The sequence below is a fragment of the Ursus americanus genome, chromosome X (assembly GCF_024610735.1).
Source record: "Ursus americanus isolate L20-20 chromosome X, mUrsAme1.1.p, whole genome shotgun sequence".
Classification (NCBI taxonomy): Eukaryota; Metazoa; Chordata; class Mammalia; order Carnivora; family Ursidae; genus Ursus; species Ursus americanus.
In genome coordinates, this window is record NC_142164.1 from 48149364 (window position 1) to 48165630 (window position 16267).

General features: G+C 35.7%; 1 pseudogene; it reads right to left on the reverse strand.

The window, feature by feature from the left end:
- Nucleotides 1–14065: 14065 nt before the first annotated feature.
- On the reverse strand, nt 14066–14215 carry LOC123797359 (U2 spliceosomal RNA; annotated as a pseudogene).
- Between the last annotated feature and the right edge of the window lie 2052 nt (nt 14216–16267).

Genomic DNA, 16267 nt, shown 5'->3' on the forward strand with positions numbered 1-16267 from the left:
ATCCTGGAGTCCTGGGATCAAGCCCCACATCAGGCTCCTCTGCTGGGAGCCTGCTTCTTCCACTCCCGCTCCCCCTGCTTGTGTTGCCTCTCTCGCTGGCTGTCTCTCTGTCAAATAAATAAATAAAATCTAAAAAAATAAAAAATAAAAAAAATAATAATAACCTGTTGGTATTCTTATTGGGACACATTATATTTACAAATTTTCTTGGAATGAATTTATATACATGTAAAGTTGAATCTTTCTACACAGGAACATAGCAGGCCTATTCATGTGTTCTTGTATTCCTCCTAGTGTTTAAAAGTTTTCTCCTGGGGCGCCTGGGTGGCACAGTCCTTAAGCGTCTGCCTTCGGCTCAGGGCATGATCCCGGCGTTCCGGGATCGAGCTCCACGTCAGGCTCCTCCGCTGGGAGCCTGCTTCTTCCTCTCCCACTCCCCCTGCTTGTGTTCCCTCTCTTGCTGGCTGTCTCTCTCTGTCTAATAAATAAATAAACAAATCTTTAAAAAAAAAGTTTTCTCCTACACTATGAACAGTACAATTAAAAATGGGCCAGGTAGTGAAATAAGCCAAACAGAGAAAGACAAATACTGTAAAATCTCACTTACACGTGGAATCTAAAAAAAGAAATTGAACTCATAGATACAGAGAACAAATTGGTGATTGCTAGAGGCAAGGAGTGGAGGGTGGGCAAAAAGGATGAAAGAAGTCAAGAGTCAAAATTTCCAGTTATAAGATAAGTAAGTCCTAGAGATGCAATGTGAAATTCTTTTAAAAGAAAGAAAAGGTTAAGATGGTAAATTTTATGTGTACATTACCACAGTTAAAAGTAAAAAAGAAAAGAGGTTATTGGTAATAAAATGTAATTAAGGAAGTAAAAAATTCTGCCCTGTCTAGGAAATAAACTAGATCTACTTTTAAAAATTCTCTTTAGGGGCACCTGGGTGGCTCAGTCTGTTAAGTGTCCACCTTTGGCTCAGGTCATGATCCGAGAATCCTGGGATTGGGCCCCACATCTGCTGAGCAGACTTCCTGCTCAGCAGAGAGCTTGCTTCTCCTCCTGCCCCTCACCCTGCTCATGTGCTTGTTCTCTCTCTTGTTCTCTCTCTCTCTCAAATAAATAAATACCATCTTAAAAAGTTAAAAATCCTCTCTATATAGGTATTTTAAAAAATATTTTATGTACTTATTTGAGAGAGTGCACACAAGCAGTGGGAGCAGGAGAGGGAGAGAGAGAAGCAGGCTCCCTGATGAGCAGGGAACCCGATGCGGGGCTTGATCCCAGGACCCTGAGATCATGACCTGAGCCGAAGGCAGATGCTTAACCATCTGAGCCACCCAGGCACAGCTCTTGTTATAGGTAGTATAGAAGTTCATTCCTAAGTCTTTTATAATAGTGTTGCTATTGTAAATGGTTTTTTGGAATAGAAATTTTCATTAGTACACATGAAACAAATAATCAAATCAAAAAATGGGCAGAAGATACGAACAACCACTTTTCCAATGAAGACATACAAATGGCTGGCTAACAGACACATGAAAAAATGTTCAAAATCGTTAGCCATCAGGGAAATTCAAATCAAAACCACACTGAGGTACCACCTTACACCAGTTAGAATGGCAAAAATTGACAAGGCAGAAAACAACAAATGCTGGAGAGGATGTGGAGAAAGGGGGTCCCTCTTACACTGTTGGTGGGAATGCAAGTTGGTACAGCCACTTTGGAAAACAGTGTGGAGGTCCCTTAAAAAGTTAAAAATTGAGCTACCCTATGATCCAGTAATTGCATTACTAGGTATTTACCCCAAAGATACAGATGTAGTGAAGAGAAGGACCATATGCACCCCAATGTTCATAGCAGCATTGTCTACAATAGCTAAATCGTGGAAGGAGCCAAGATGCCCTTCAACAGATGACTGGATTGAGAAGATGTGGTCCATATATACAATGGAATATTACTCAGCCATCAGAAAGAACAATTACACAGCATTTGCAGCAACATGGACGGAACTGGAGGAGATAATGCTAAGTGAAATAAGTCAAGCAGAGAAAGACAATTATCATATGGTTTCACTCATTTATGGAACATAAGAAATAGGAAGATCAGTAGGAGAAGGAAGAGAAGAACGGGGGGGGGGGGTAAACAGAAGGGGGAATTAACCGTGAGAGACTGTGGACTCTGGGAAACAAACTGAGGGCTTCAGAGGGGAGGAGGGTGGGGGATTGGGATATGCTGGTGATGGGTATTAAGGAGGGCACATATTGCATGGTGCACTGGGTGTTATATGCAAATAATGAATCATGGAACACTGCATCAAAAACTGGGAATGTACTGTACGGTGACTAATATAACAAAATAAAAATTATAAAAAAAATAAAAATTAAAAATTAAAAAAAAGAAATTTTTCATTAGTTAATTGCATGTGTGGGATATATATATCTCCCATACATTAATATTTACCTTTCTTAACTCGATTGTTTGCAATAGTATTCTCGGTTGATTCTCTTGTATTTGTCAGTTACATAATTATATCATCTACAAAGAATGATAATACTTTTATCTTTTATCCAATTTTTTTGCTTGAGTGTCCCTTATCTGATTACATTAGCTATTGTGTGTAGTAAAGTGTTAAATAATAGTGGGGATAATGGACATGCCAAACTTCTTGCTGATTTGATTGGTAATGATGGCTGTGTTTTCTTATGATAGTGAATTTTGGGCTGAGATAGAGTTAATCATGTTAAAGAAGTATTGATTTCTTCTCATTGAGTTTTTAAAATTGAAACTTATGATTGAATTTTGTCAAATTCATTTTCAGCATCTATGGAGAAAAGCATATATATTTTTTCCTTTAATCAATTAATATAATTACTTATTTTAATAGCTTTCTAAATAGTAAACCATTTTGATTTCTATATAAATCTCATGGGTCTGGATGCATGTTTCTTAAAATGTACTGCTGGATTCTGCTTGCTAATATTTTGTTTAAGAATTTTCAGTGTTTTTATTATAGTATAACCCATATAACATAATATTCTCTTTTTAAAAGTGTATAATTAAGTGATTTTACTAAAATCACAAAGTTGTGCAACCATGGCTACTAATTCCAAAATTTTTTCATCATGTCAAGAAAAAAACCTTACCTATTATTAGTTACTCCTCAACCTCCAAACCTAGCCCTTGGACAATACTATTCTACTTTCTACCTGTTATGTGTTTGCCTTTTCTGTATATTTCATATAAATAGAATCATCCAATACATAGCTTTTGTGTATGGCTTCCTTTACTTAGCATAATGTTTTCAAGGTTCATCTGTATTGTAGCATATATTTCATTCCTTAACTATTGGAGCTGAGGATCTCTTCATGTGTTTATTGGTTTTTTTTCTTTTCTTTTGAGGCTGTCTATTCAAATATTTTGCCAACTTTTAACAGAGTTATTATAGTTTTATAGTTTTATGTTGAGTTCCTTATACATTCTGGGTACTAGACATTTTGCAAATATTTTCTCTCAGTCTATAGATTGTTTCTTCACTTTCATGATATCTTTTAAGCATAAATGTTTTTAACTTGATGCAGTTCAATTTATCTTCCCCCCTGCCTTGGTCTCATACTATAAGGTGTCATATCTGAGAATCCATTGCCTAATTCAAGGTCACAGAGATGTACTGCTATGTTTTCTTCTAAGAGTTTTGTAGCTTTACTTCTTATATTTAGGTCTTTGATCCGTTTAAGTTTTGTATATGGTGTGGAGTAGGGCTCAATTTGATTCTTTTGCACGTAGATATCCAATTTTCCCAGTACTACTTGTTGAAAAGACTTCATTTCCCCATTGAATTGTTTTGACACCCTAGTTGAAAATAGATTGACTGTAAATGTATGGGTTTATCTTTAAACTTTCAATTTTGTTCTATTGATCTTTATTTTTATTCTTATGCCAAAACCATATAGTCTCGATTACTGTAGCATTGTAATAATTTTCAAAATTGAAAAGTACAATTCCTCCAACTTATTTTCTTTGTGTTTTTATTGTCATAAAAATTACATCTTTATACACTGTGTACCCATTAACTTAGTTCATTTGTATTTTAATCATATAGAAGAAAAAAGTTACAAAGATACACTTATACTCTTATGTTTACCTGTGTAGTTGTCTTTACTAGTTATTTCTTCATATAGATTGGAAATATTGTCTGGTGTCCTTTCATTTTGTTAATTTCCTTCAGGCACTCCTTTTAGTATTTCTTATAGGTCAGGTCTGCTAGCCATTAATTCTTTCCTTTTTTTGTCATGTAAGAAAGTTTTATTTTTCCAATCATTTTTAAGGATAATTTTGCCAAATATGTACTTTCTTTGCAGAATTTTTTTTCAGCCTTTGAATGTCATCCTACTACCCTCTGGCCTCCATGCTCTCTGATGAGAAATAATTTGTTAATCTTGTTGAGGATCTCTTACACATGATAAGTCACTTCTCTCTTGCTGTTTTCAATTTTCTTTTCCTTGGTTTTTGACAGTTTGATTATGATGCATGTAGGTATGGATTTCTTTTATTTTACCTTACTTGGCATTTATTGAACTTCTTGAATAAGTATATTAATGTCTTTCATTATATTTGGGAAGCGTTCCAATTATGTCTTTACTATTTTTTCTATTCCTTGTCTCTGTCCTCTCCTACAACTTTACTTTTCATATGTATATATTGTTGGTGGTGTCCCACAGGTCTCTAAGTCTCTGTTCACTTTATTTATTCTTAGACTCAATAATTTCAATTGACCTACCTTCATATTGCTGATTTTTTTCTGCCAGTTAAAATTTACCGTTGAACATCTCTAATGAAGTTTTCAACTAAGTTATTGTATTTTTCAACTACAGAATTTCTATTTCCTTCTTTTTATAATTTCTATGCCTTTATTGATATTTTCTATTTGGTAAAATTTAGAAAATTCTCATCCCTTCCTTTAGATTTTTAGACATGGCTTCTCTTAGTATTTTGAACATATTTAAAATAGCTGATTTAAATTATTTGTCTAGTAAACCCAACATCTGGGCTTTTTCTGGGATAGTTTCTATTAATTCCCTGTTTTTTCTTATTTCTTTATAAATCTCATGTATTTTTATTGAAACTTAACACTTTAAATAATATAGTGTGTTGATTTATCCTCAAGATTGTTGTTATTCCTGCTCTTTGTATTTTCAAGTGACTTTTCTGAATTAATTATGTAAAAACTGTATTTTTTGTCATGTTTGAATTTTGAAGTTTCTGTTCAGTTACCTTAGTGGTTAGGTAATAATTGGACAGAGATTTTCAATTCAGTAAGTCTCCCAGGCTTTGTTGAGGGGCTTTGTGTGCACGTGGGTGCACATCTTTACCACTCAATTAGGCAATTGACAACTCTGTCTTAACCTTTACTTCCTACCTAAGGAGACGCAAGGTCACCCAGACACGAGAGTAAGTCTTTTCTGAGCATACTTAAAGGTCTAGGCATGTGCACATCCCTGTTGTATGCACAATATAACATATGTGCATGTCCTTCAAGATCTTCAGGAATATGTTAGAGCTTTACAAAAGGCCATACAGATATCTCATTACCTAGCTTTTCCTTTTAGGCCTTTTGGTTTCAGTCTATTGTTTGCTCATCTGTTATCTATGTCCTCAGCCACAAAGTCAAACATTCACCAGTAATTATTTAACAAATGCCCAGAGAGAAAGGCCTTTTTGCACTGACTGAGCTTTGAGTCACATAAAGTAAAGGCAGCCTTGCAAGTTGAGTATTCCAGGGAATCACCAGACAGGTTTAATAATGACAATTACCTGAGAATGAGGAGATTGAAGGAGCTCTAACCTCATTCTACTCCCTCTAGTTTCTGCCATTCTGCTCATTTTCACCAAAACTGAAGGCTGTTGGTTTTCAAGGCTACCTTGGAGTTAGTCAAATCAGAAGAGGAGAAGTTAAATTTCCACAAAACTTTTTGGTATTGCTAAGATTCCAAAATTATTTCTTAAATAAATGCTCCCCAGAATGCTCCAAGCATTTGCTTAATTTTCAGAGTACTAAAATTTCAGTGTAACAACTTTTGCTAATTTTCCCATTGACTTTATGGAGTAGAGAATTTGCAGAAGCCTTATTTTGCCATTTTTGCTGATGGCATCATTCTTGTTAAGGAGTTTTGCATCAGTATATATAAATGACATTTATAGGCTTTTTTTTCCTGCAAAATATTTTACAAGTTCTGGTGTTAGTATTAAACTCACATTAAAATAGAATGTGGAGATTTCCTTTTTTGGGACAGTATTACCAGATTTGTAATTATCTGTCTTTTAAAAGTTTTATAGAATAGTCTGTGAAACCATTGGAAACTAATTGCTATTTGAGGGGATAGCACTTTGATCAAGTTTTTCATTACTTTACATAAATGTATATGTTCGAATTTTCTATCTTTTCTGAGAATAACTTGGTAAATTAAATTTCCCTAGATTATTAGATATTTTATTCAAATATTCAAATTTAATTGTGTTGCATAGGTTTAAGAAGAGTTGTCTCTTACCTTTTAATTAACTCTGATTCTGTGGTTATTTCCTCCTTTAATATTTTATCTTTCATTAGTGATTTTCTCTTTTTAAATTTTTTAAAAGATTTATTTATTTATTTGATAGAGAGAAAGAGTGTGCTAGTGAGGAGAGGGGCAGAAGGAGAGAATCTTCAAGCAGACTCCCTGCTGAGCACAGAGCCCTTCTCTGGGCTTTTCTCACAATCCTGAGATCATGACCTGGACCAAAATCAAGACTCAGATGCTTAACAGACGGAGACACCCAGGTGCCCCTTCCCTTTTCAATTTTTAATTAGATTAGGTGGAGATATTTCTTAGTATTTTTTATTTAAATATAGTTGACACACAATGTTATATTAGTTTCAGGGGTACAACCTAATGATTCAACAAGTTTATACATTATGCTATTCTCACCACAATTGTAGCTACCATCTGTTACCATACAACACTATTACAATATCATTGACTACATTTCTTATGCTATGCCTTTTATTTCCATGTCTTCTTCATTCCATAGTTGGAAATCTGAAGCTCCCACTACCCTTTACCCATTTTGCTTAACCTCTCCCCCTGCTCCCCACTCACAACCATCAGTTTCTTCTCTGTGTTTATAGGTCTGATTCTGTTATTCGCTTGTTTTTTTCATTTGATTTTTTTAAGATTCCGCTTATTAGTGAAATTATATAGTATTTGTCTTTCTTAGTCTGATTCATTTCATTTATCACAATATCATTTAGTTCTATCCATGTTGTTTTAAATAGCACAATCTCTTCCTTTTTCTTCTTCCATTCATTCTATCAATGCACACTTGGGTTGCTTCCATATCTTGACTATTGTAAATAATGCTGCAATAAATATAGGGGTGCATATACCTTTTTGGATTACTGTTTTCATTTTCTTTGAGTAAATACCCAGTAGTGGAATTAATAGATCATATGGTAAATCTATTTTTAATTTTTTTGAGAAACCTCCATAGTGTTTTCCAGGGTGGCTGTGCCAATTTACGTCACCACCAACAGTGTACAAGAATCCCTTTTTTGCCATATCCTCACCAACATTTGTTATTTCTTCTCTGATTTTTGACATTCTGACAGGTGTCAGGTGATATTTCATTTTTTCTATTTCAAATTTTTATTTAAATTCCAGTTAGTTAACAAATAGGGTAATATTAGTTTCGGGAATAGAATTTAGTAATTCATCACTTACATACAGCACCCAGTGCTCATCACAACAAGTGGCCTCCTTAATATCCATCACCCATTTAACCCATCCCCCTGCCCACCTCCCCTTCAGCAACCCTCAGTTTGTTCTCTGTAGTTAAGAGTATGTTTTATGGCTTGCCTTTCTTTTTCTTCCACCTTACGTTCATGTTTCATTACTTAAATTCAACGTATGAGTGAAATCATGTGGTATTTGTCTTTGACTGACTTATTTCACTTAGCATTATACACTCTAGCTCCACCTGTTATTGTGGTTTTGATTTGCATTTCTGTAATAACTAGTAATATTGAACATTTTTTCATGTGTCTGTTGGCCATCTATATGTCTTCTTTGGTAAAATGTTTATTTAGGTCCTCTGCCCATTTTTTAATTGAATTGTTTATATATATTTTTTGGTGTTGTATAAATTCTTTATATTCTTTGGATATTAACCCCTTATGATATATATCACTTGCAAATGTCTTCTATGCAATAGGTTCCCTTTTTGTTTTGTTTATGGTTTTTCTCCGACTGTGCAAAAGCTTTTATTTTGATGTAGTCCCAATGTTTACTTTTGCTTTTGTTTCCATTTCCTTAAGAAACATACCTAGAAAAATGTTGCTACAGTTGATGTCAGAGAAATAAATAACTACCTGTGCTCTCTTTTTGGGTTCTTATGGTTTCAGGTCTCACACTTAGGTCTTCAATCCATTTTGAGTTTATTTTTGTGTATGGTGTTAGAAAATGCTCCAGTTCATTCTCTTGCATGAAACTGTCCAGTTTTCCCAGTACCATTTATGAAAAACAAAACAAAACTGTCTTTTCTCAATTGTGTATTGTTGCCTCCAGTGTCATAAGTTAATAATTAACAATGTTAGTGTGAATTTATTGATATATGTGTTAGCTATAATGATCTCCTTTTCCATAATTGGATATGGGAACACCTCAGTTTCTTACTTCAATATTCTCTGCTATAGAAAATATAGAAATGTGTAAATTTGCCATTGAATTGAAATTCTCAGAAGCAATGATCTAGATATACATGTCTACATTGCTTTAACTTCAAAATCTAAATTCCTCAAAGTTTTACAGTGTAATAATGAAAAGCTTAATATTAAGAATTAAGTTGGGTGGCAATTTTAAAGATAGTTGAGTATTTAACAAAAAGTTTTCTCACTATTTGACAACTGGTTGGAGAGATGTTTCAGTTTTTTTAATGTATCTCCTACAATTACGTTTCCTTTGAGTAAAATCATGGTCAGGTGACTAAAGCCACTCCATATTGAAAAGACAAGGTACAGTCAATTAGGCATCATTGTCTTCCTGATACATCCACTGTCAGACTTTGACAACAGTTGGCAGAGGTGGAAGATACCTTGGAAATATTTCTAGAGCTCAAATGAGAAGTCTTTCCTTGAATGTGATAGATGTTTATAGATCCCTTGAGGACAAAGTGTCTCTCTCAATATGACTTAAATCCTTAATCTCTGTACTATGCTGAGAATACTGTCCAAGCTAAACAAATCATGTCTTTTTATTTCATTTAAGTGCAACTGAACAAGGAATTTTTACTCTAACAGCATTTAAACATTTAAACCTGTCATATCCCCAAGCAGCAATGTCTCTATTACCTGAAGGTAATATAATTATGTAATACAGTCATGTATAGTATTTGTATTCTCTCAAGATAGAAGGGTGTTGAGTTATGACAAATAAATCATGTAAAACATATACAGATTCTTGCTAAATGACCATTTGTCAGGTACTACAATTCAGAGGAATGAAAGGACATAATACTTTGATATTTACAAAATCCTTATTTTTCACTGGTTCATATCCTTCTTAAGTAAGTATATCCATTGCCAGATTCAGAGCATAGTAATGTCAGCTGTAAGATTGAATGCATTTGGAATTTCCATCTCCCCTCAGTTTTCATAGATTGCTGAGGATTTGTAGAGAGTGGCCCACTTGGTTTTCAGAGTAGAATGACAGTTTATTGTCAGTGAGTGGCTGAGTGCATAGGGGCTGGAGGTAGGGGTTATGGAGGAAGGAGGGAGCAAAAGCCAGTGTAAGACACACAGTAATGACATGTTTGTTGGGATTGGCTGTTGGCTTATAGTAACCTAACCTCTAAATTAGAAGGGGTAATAAGAACACATTATATCAGGCAAAAGAATGATGAGAAATGCATTACATTATTTCTAAGGCACATAGACTTTTTATTTATTTTTATTTTTTTAAGATTTTATTTATTTGACAGAGAGACACAGTGAGAGAGGGAACACAAGCAAGGGGAGTGGGAGGGGGAGAAGCAGGCTTCCCAATGAGCAGGGATCCTGATGCGGGGCTAGGTCCCAGGACCCTGGGATCATGACCTGAGCCAAAGACAGACGCTTAACGACTGAGCCACCCAGGCACCCTAGATTTTTTTTTTAATTTTTCTTAAAAATGCATCCAAATCCAATAAGCTAACCTCTGAATGAATTTCCTTTTACTGTTATTCTGAATTATGAATTCCAACAAAGTACCAAATGATGAATCAGAGAGAACTGCCCTGCTGATGATTACCTGTTGAACAACAAAGTTCCTCAAAGAGGGTTGGATTTTTTCTATGTAAACTGTTCATTCTATTTAATAACATCCCTGAATAGCTAAGATGTAGAGTAATATTTTTCTCTTTGAAATGCTAGCATCTTTATACAGCTAACTGCCAGCTGGTTTCTCATAAAATGGTTCCCAGTTATCATACCTCAAGATAAGAAACATTACCTTGGGGCGGGGGAGAATCATTACCCTGGAGTAGAAGCTTGACAAGTTAAAAAGAAAACCAAAATTCAGAATCCTTACCCTATTTGGGTCCTATTTTAACTTTCTTCATGTCACCATGAACAGAGATTGTTCTTCAAAGTTTATGTATGTAAATGTCCCTGAAAATGTGCAATAAAACAGAGAGAACACACCAACAAAAGGTTTTCAGCCTTGCAATTTATAGAGTTAATCTGAATTATTACTTCAGTGATTTGAATATTAAGTTCTTATTTCATCTCTAAAACGACAATAATCAAACCATCTTAAGTCAGCAGCAGAAATTATCATTAGCAAAATTTTCTGGAACTTACAAACAAAAAGTTAAGGGTTTTATTATGAATATTGCTTGCTGAAAGTAGCAGCTCTCATGCCTTACTGTGCTGAAGAAATGAAATACCAAAGCAGTAAAGTGCCAGAACGTTCATCATAATAAACAACAAATTCAAGGTTACAAAGATTAACCTCAACTTGCTCTTGTTTTAAGTTGGACAATTTCTCACCTCTGTTTCCTAAAACTGGTTTCACACTTTCTGTTACTAGATAACACTGAAGGAGAAACTAGAAACTCTGTTTTATTTAACATCCTTCTTCCTTAGAATTCACATAAGTAGAACTCAGTGTCAAAGAAATGCAAAGAAAGCAAATATGAGAAAAAATGTTAAATCTCCAAGGAGGACACATGATGCTTCTTTTTGGCTTGGCTTAATGAGGTATTTTTTGGCTTTGTTTTCTTTAACTCATTTGGACACTGCAGGACTGAAAGATGGAGATGTGCTCAATTTATTCTCAATCTATCCTAGGTCATTAAGTCACAAAATGAGGTCCACGGATTATCTGCATAAGAATCACTGGAATTCTGGTTAAAAATAAAAATTCTGGAATGACATCCAATAACTACCGAGATAAAGTCTTCTAAAATAGGACTTAGAAATCTTTATGAAGGTGGTGAAGAAAGAAACTGACTTGACTTTGTAAAAACAATGTCTTGATAAAATAGGATTAGGCTAAACACAGAACAAAACAAAAACTACTAAATCACTAGACTGTAGTTGGTAAATTTGTTTCTCGCAGTAAAACAGGTAAGCAATTCTGAAACTACATGTATACTGTTTGAACAAATTAGTAAATATATTATAGATGGTATGAGCCAAATTTCACAGTGGTAGAAAAAGAAGCTTATAGGAAAAAATAAAGGAGCAATGTTAGAATGAATCCTGTCGTATTGAGTTAGACGTAGATATCAATATGAACGCATGTTTATTTTAATATGTATATGTATATTTAATATATTTATTTAAATAGATGATAGATAGATAAAGGAGTAAATATGAATGTGTATATATACATGGGTTAGCATATTTACAAACATTTCCTAGGTCTGCATACCTAACAATCAGATTTTGATTTCTAAATACTATTCTCCAATAAAAGGATCCAGGGATACTTGGTAAATGGCTGATTTTAGCCCTGGAGCAGTGAAAATACAAGATTCCCTTGTAGCATCATGTAGTCCAAGAAAGTAACAAAGTATTCAAGGAAAAAAAGAAAAGAAAAGAAAAGAAAAGAAAAGAACACAGTAGTCAATCCAACAGAACTCCCAATGACCAAAGCCAGGATAATTTGAGTAACAAAATAAATACTAATATGGATTATGAGCCGAAGAATAAAATAAAAATCCATGAATCCATTCTGATATAAATAGGTGAATAAATAAATACTGGGAAAATGGAATAAACCTTCTCTACAGAACAATTACAATTGATAACTGTAGAAGAAATGAGGAAACTAGAAACTCACCTTAGAATACCACAGTAACAATTATGGTTGGCAATATCAATGGATGGATGCTAAAATTATTCTGTAAAACTTTAAGAGAAAAGAGTATATTTGTACAGTCTCAAAATATCACTCCCAAAATATTAATTACTGTGGTATTTTTCTAACACATGCCCACAAATTCTTTGATGATACTCATCCTTATAGCATGTGGAATTTAATTTTCCCTTCCCTTGAGTGTGTAGATTTAGTGACTTATTTCTAATGAAAATAGTATAGAAAGGGAAAAATAGTAACTCTGTTGTGTAGAAAGCTAGCTGACTCCACTTTCACCAAACAATCACAGTTAAGATTACCAGTAGTAGGGGCACCTGGGTAGCTCAGTCAGGTAGGCATCTGACTCTTGATTTCAGCTCAGATCATGGTCTCAGGGTCATGAGATCAAACCCCACTTTGTGCTCTGTGCTCAGCATGGAGTCTGATAGAGATTTTCTCTCTCCTTCTGCCTCTCTCCCCACTTGCTTGTGCTCTCTTTCTTTTTCTATTTCTCTGTCTCCTATAAATAAATAAATAAAATCTTTAAAAGTAATTACCAGTAGTAAGTTATATTGATACTACTGACCCCTTGATATTAAGCAATGAGAATGTAATATCACCTGTTGACTATATAACCTCAGACCAATCATGGGAAAACATCAGACAAAAGTCAAGATCAGTCAACATCAGGAGGAGGGGGGAAAGATGGCAGAGGAATAAGGGGCCCTATTTCAATCAGTCTCCTGAATTGAGCTGGATATCTACCAGATCATTCTGAATACCCATGAAATCAGCCTGTATCTGGAGCTCTATAAACAGAACATCTCTGACAGTTGGTGTCGAGGTATGAAGCGGGGAGCCAAGATTCTGTGGGCAGATATCAAGAGATAAATGGAAGGAGGAGGGAGCTCCCATGCTCTTGCACCGGGAAGGCAAAAGCCTCCCACACTGGGGACCAGGCACACACTAGCAGACAGGTAGCTGTGGGGAAAGGACTTTAGGGCAGCCCCCCAGTCTGAAACCTGGAGATACTGGGGTGCGCATGCGAACTGGGGGCTGCTGGAGTTTTAGAAGAACAAATGACAGAAACATGCCTGGCCCTGGGAGTGAGGACTGGGAGAGCAGCTGCAGGGTGCACAAACCAGGACACTGTGAGTTTTTAGCAGCACAGATAGAAACTGAGTCCGTGTGACCTGGAGAGCTCAGTGAAGAGCAGACTGTGATCTCTCTATTCTGAGACAGAAGTTTGGATACTGTCACTTCTGCTCTGACTTTCAGAAGAGACATGGAAAGCTGCCAGGAAAAGCCGCCAGAAAACAAAAGCCCCCCAAAACTTGTTCTCACTGAGCCCATCCCCCCAACAGGGGGCAGGGAAACTGAGCCCAAACAGGGTTGCCTGAGTATCAGTGCGGCAGGCCCCACCCCCAGAAGGCAGGCTGGAAGAACAAGAGGCACACGTCCCTAAGGTCCCTATAAAACAGGTGCATCTTGCTTGGGTCATGGTCAATAATTTGGACTCTATACATTCCCTCAACCATACCTCATCAGAATGACTAAGAGGAGGAACCCCCAACAAAGGAAAGAAACAGAGACTATGGCCTCTGCCACAGAACTAATGGATATGGATATAACCAAGATGTCAGAAATGGATTTCAAAGTAACAATTATCAAGGTGATATCTAGGCTTGAGAAAAATATTAATGAAAACAACAAATCTCTAAGGGCTGAAATGAGATCTAATCTAGCTGAACTTTAAAAAGCTATGAATGAAATGCAGTCTAAACTAGATGCTCTGACTGCCAGTGTAAATGCTACACTTGATCTTAGCCAAAAGGCCGAGAAGCGATTCTGACTGCCAGTGTAAATGAAGCAGAAGAACGAATTAGTCAGTCAGAGGATAAGATGATAGAAAAGAAGGAAAATGAGGTGACACGAGGAAAAAGAATACCATTTCAAGAAGCTAAGCTGAGAGAGATTACTGACTCAATGAAACGTTTCAATAGCAGAATTACTGGGATCTCCGAAGGGGTAGAGAAAGAGAGAGGTTTAGAAGATATATTTGAGCAAATCATAGCTGAGAACTTCCCTAATCTGGGGAAGGAAACAAGCATTTGTGTCCAAGAGGCAGAGAGGACCCCTCCCAAGATCGGTGAGAACAGACTGACGCTATGACATATCATGGTACAATTTGCAAATCTTAGATCCAAGGAAAATCTTGAAAGCAGTGAGAGGGAAGAGATTTCTTATGTACAGAGGGAGGAACATCAGAATAACGTCAGACCTGTCCACAGAGACCTGGCAAGCCAGAAAGGGCTAGCAAGACATATTCAGGGTACTAAATGAGAAGAACATGCAGCCAAGGATCCTTTATCCAGCAAGGCTGTCATTCAGAATGGATGGAGAGACAAAGAGCTTCCAAGACCTGCAGAAACTGAAAGACTATGTGACCACCAAGCCAGGCCTGCAAAAAATATTAAGAGGGGGTCTGTAAAAGGAGAAAACCCCCAAGAGTGATACAGAACAGAAATTTACAGAGACTATCTATAGAAACAAGGACTTCACAGGCAACATGATGACATTAAAATCATATCTCTCAATAATCACTCTTAACCTGAACAGCGTAAATGCTCCCATAAAATGCCACACAGTTGCAGATTGGATAAAAAGACATGACCCATCCTTATGCTGTCTACAAGAGACTCATTTTGAACCTAAAGATACATCCAGACTGAAAGTGAAGGGATGGAGAACCATTTTCCATGCCAACAGACCTCAAAAGAAAGCTGGGGTAACAATTCTTATATCAGACAAATTAGATTTTAAGCTAAAGACTGTAGTTAGAGATACAGAAGGACACTATATCATTCTTAAAGGGTTTATCCAACAAGAGGATCTAACAATTGTAAATATCTATGCCCCCAACATGGGAGCAGCCAACTACATATAAGCCAACTGTTACTTTAATAGTAGGAGATCTCAACACTCCACCCTCAGCAATGGACAGATAATTTAAGCAGAAAATCAAGAAAGAAACAAGAGGTTTGAATGACACACTGGACCAGATGGATTTCAAAGATATATACAGAACATTCCACCCTAAAACATCAGAATATTCATTCTTCTTGAATGCACATTGAACTTTCTTCAGAATAGACCACATTGGGTAACAAATTAGGTCTCAACTGATACCAAAAGATTGAGATTATTTCCTGCATATTCTCAGACCACAATATTTTGAAACTAGAACTCAATCACAAGAAAAAAAAATGGAAGAAACTCAAACACTTGGAAACTAAGGACCGTCCTCCTTAAGAATGTTTGGGTCAACCAGGAAATTAAAGAACTTAAACAATTTATGGAAACCAATAGGAACAAAAACACATCAGTCCAAAACCTATGGGATACTGCAAAGGTGGTCCTAAGGGGGAAATACATAGCCATACAAGCCTCACTGAAAAGATTAGAAAAATCTAAAATACAGACACTATACTTAAACCTTAAACAGCTGGAGATGGAACAACAAAGTAGGCCTAAGCCACATATGAAAAGAAAATTAATTAAGATTAGAACAGAGATCAATGAATTAGAAACCAGAAATACAGTAGAGCAGCTCAACGAAACTAGAGGCTGGTTCTTTAAAGAATTAATAAGATCTTTAAACCACTGGCCACACCTATCCAAAAGAAAAGTGAAAGGACCCAAATTAATAAAATTATGAATGAAAGGGGAGAGATCACAACTAACACCAAGGAAATAGAAACAATTTTAGAAATTATTATCAACAACTATATGCCAATAAATTAAGCAACCCGGAAGAAATGGATGCCTTCCTGGAAACCTATAAACTACCAAGACTGAAACAGGAAGAAATTGACAACCTAAATAAACCAATAACCAGT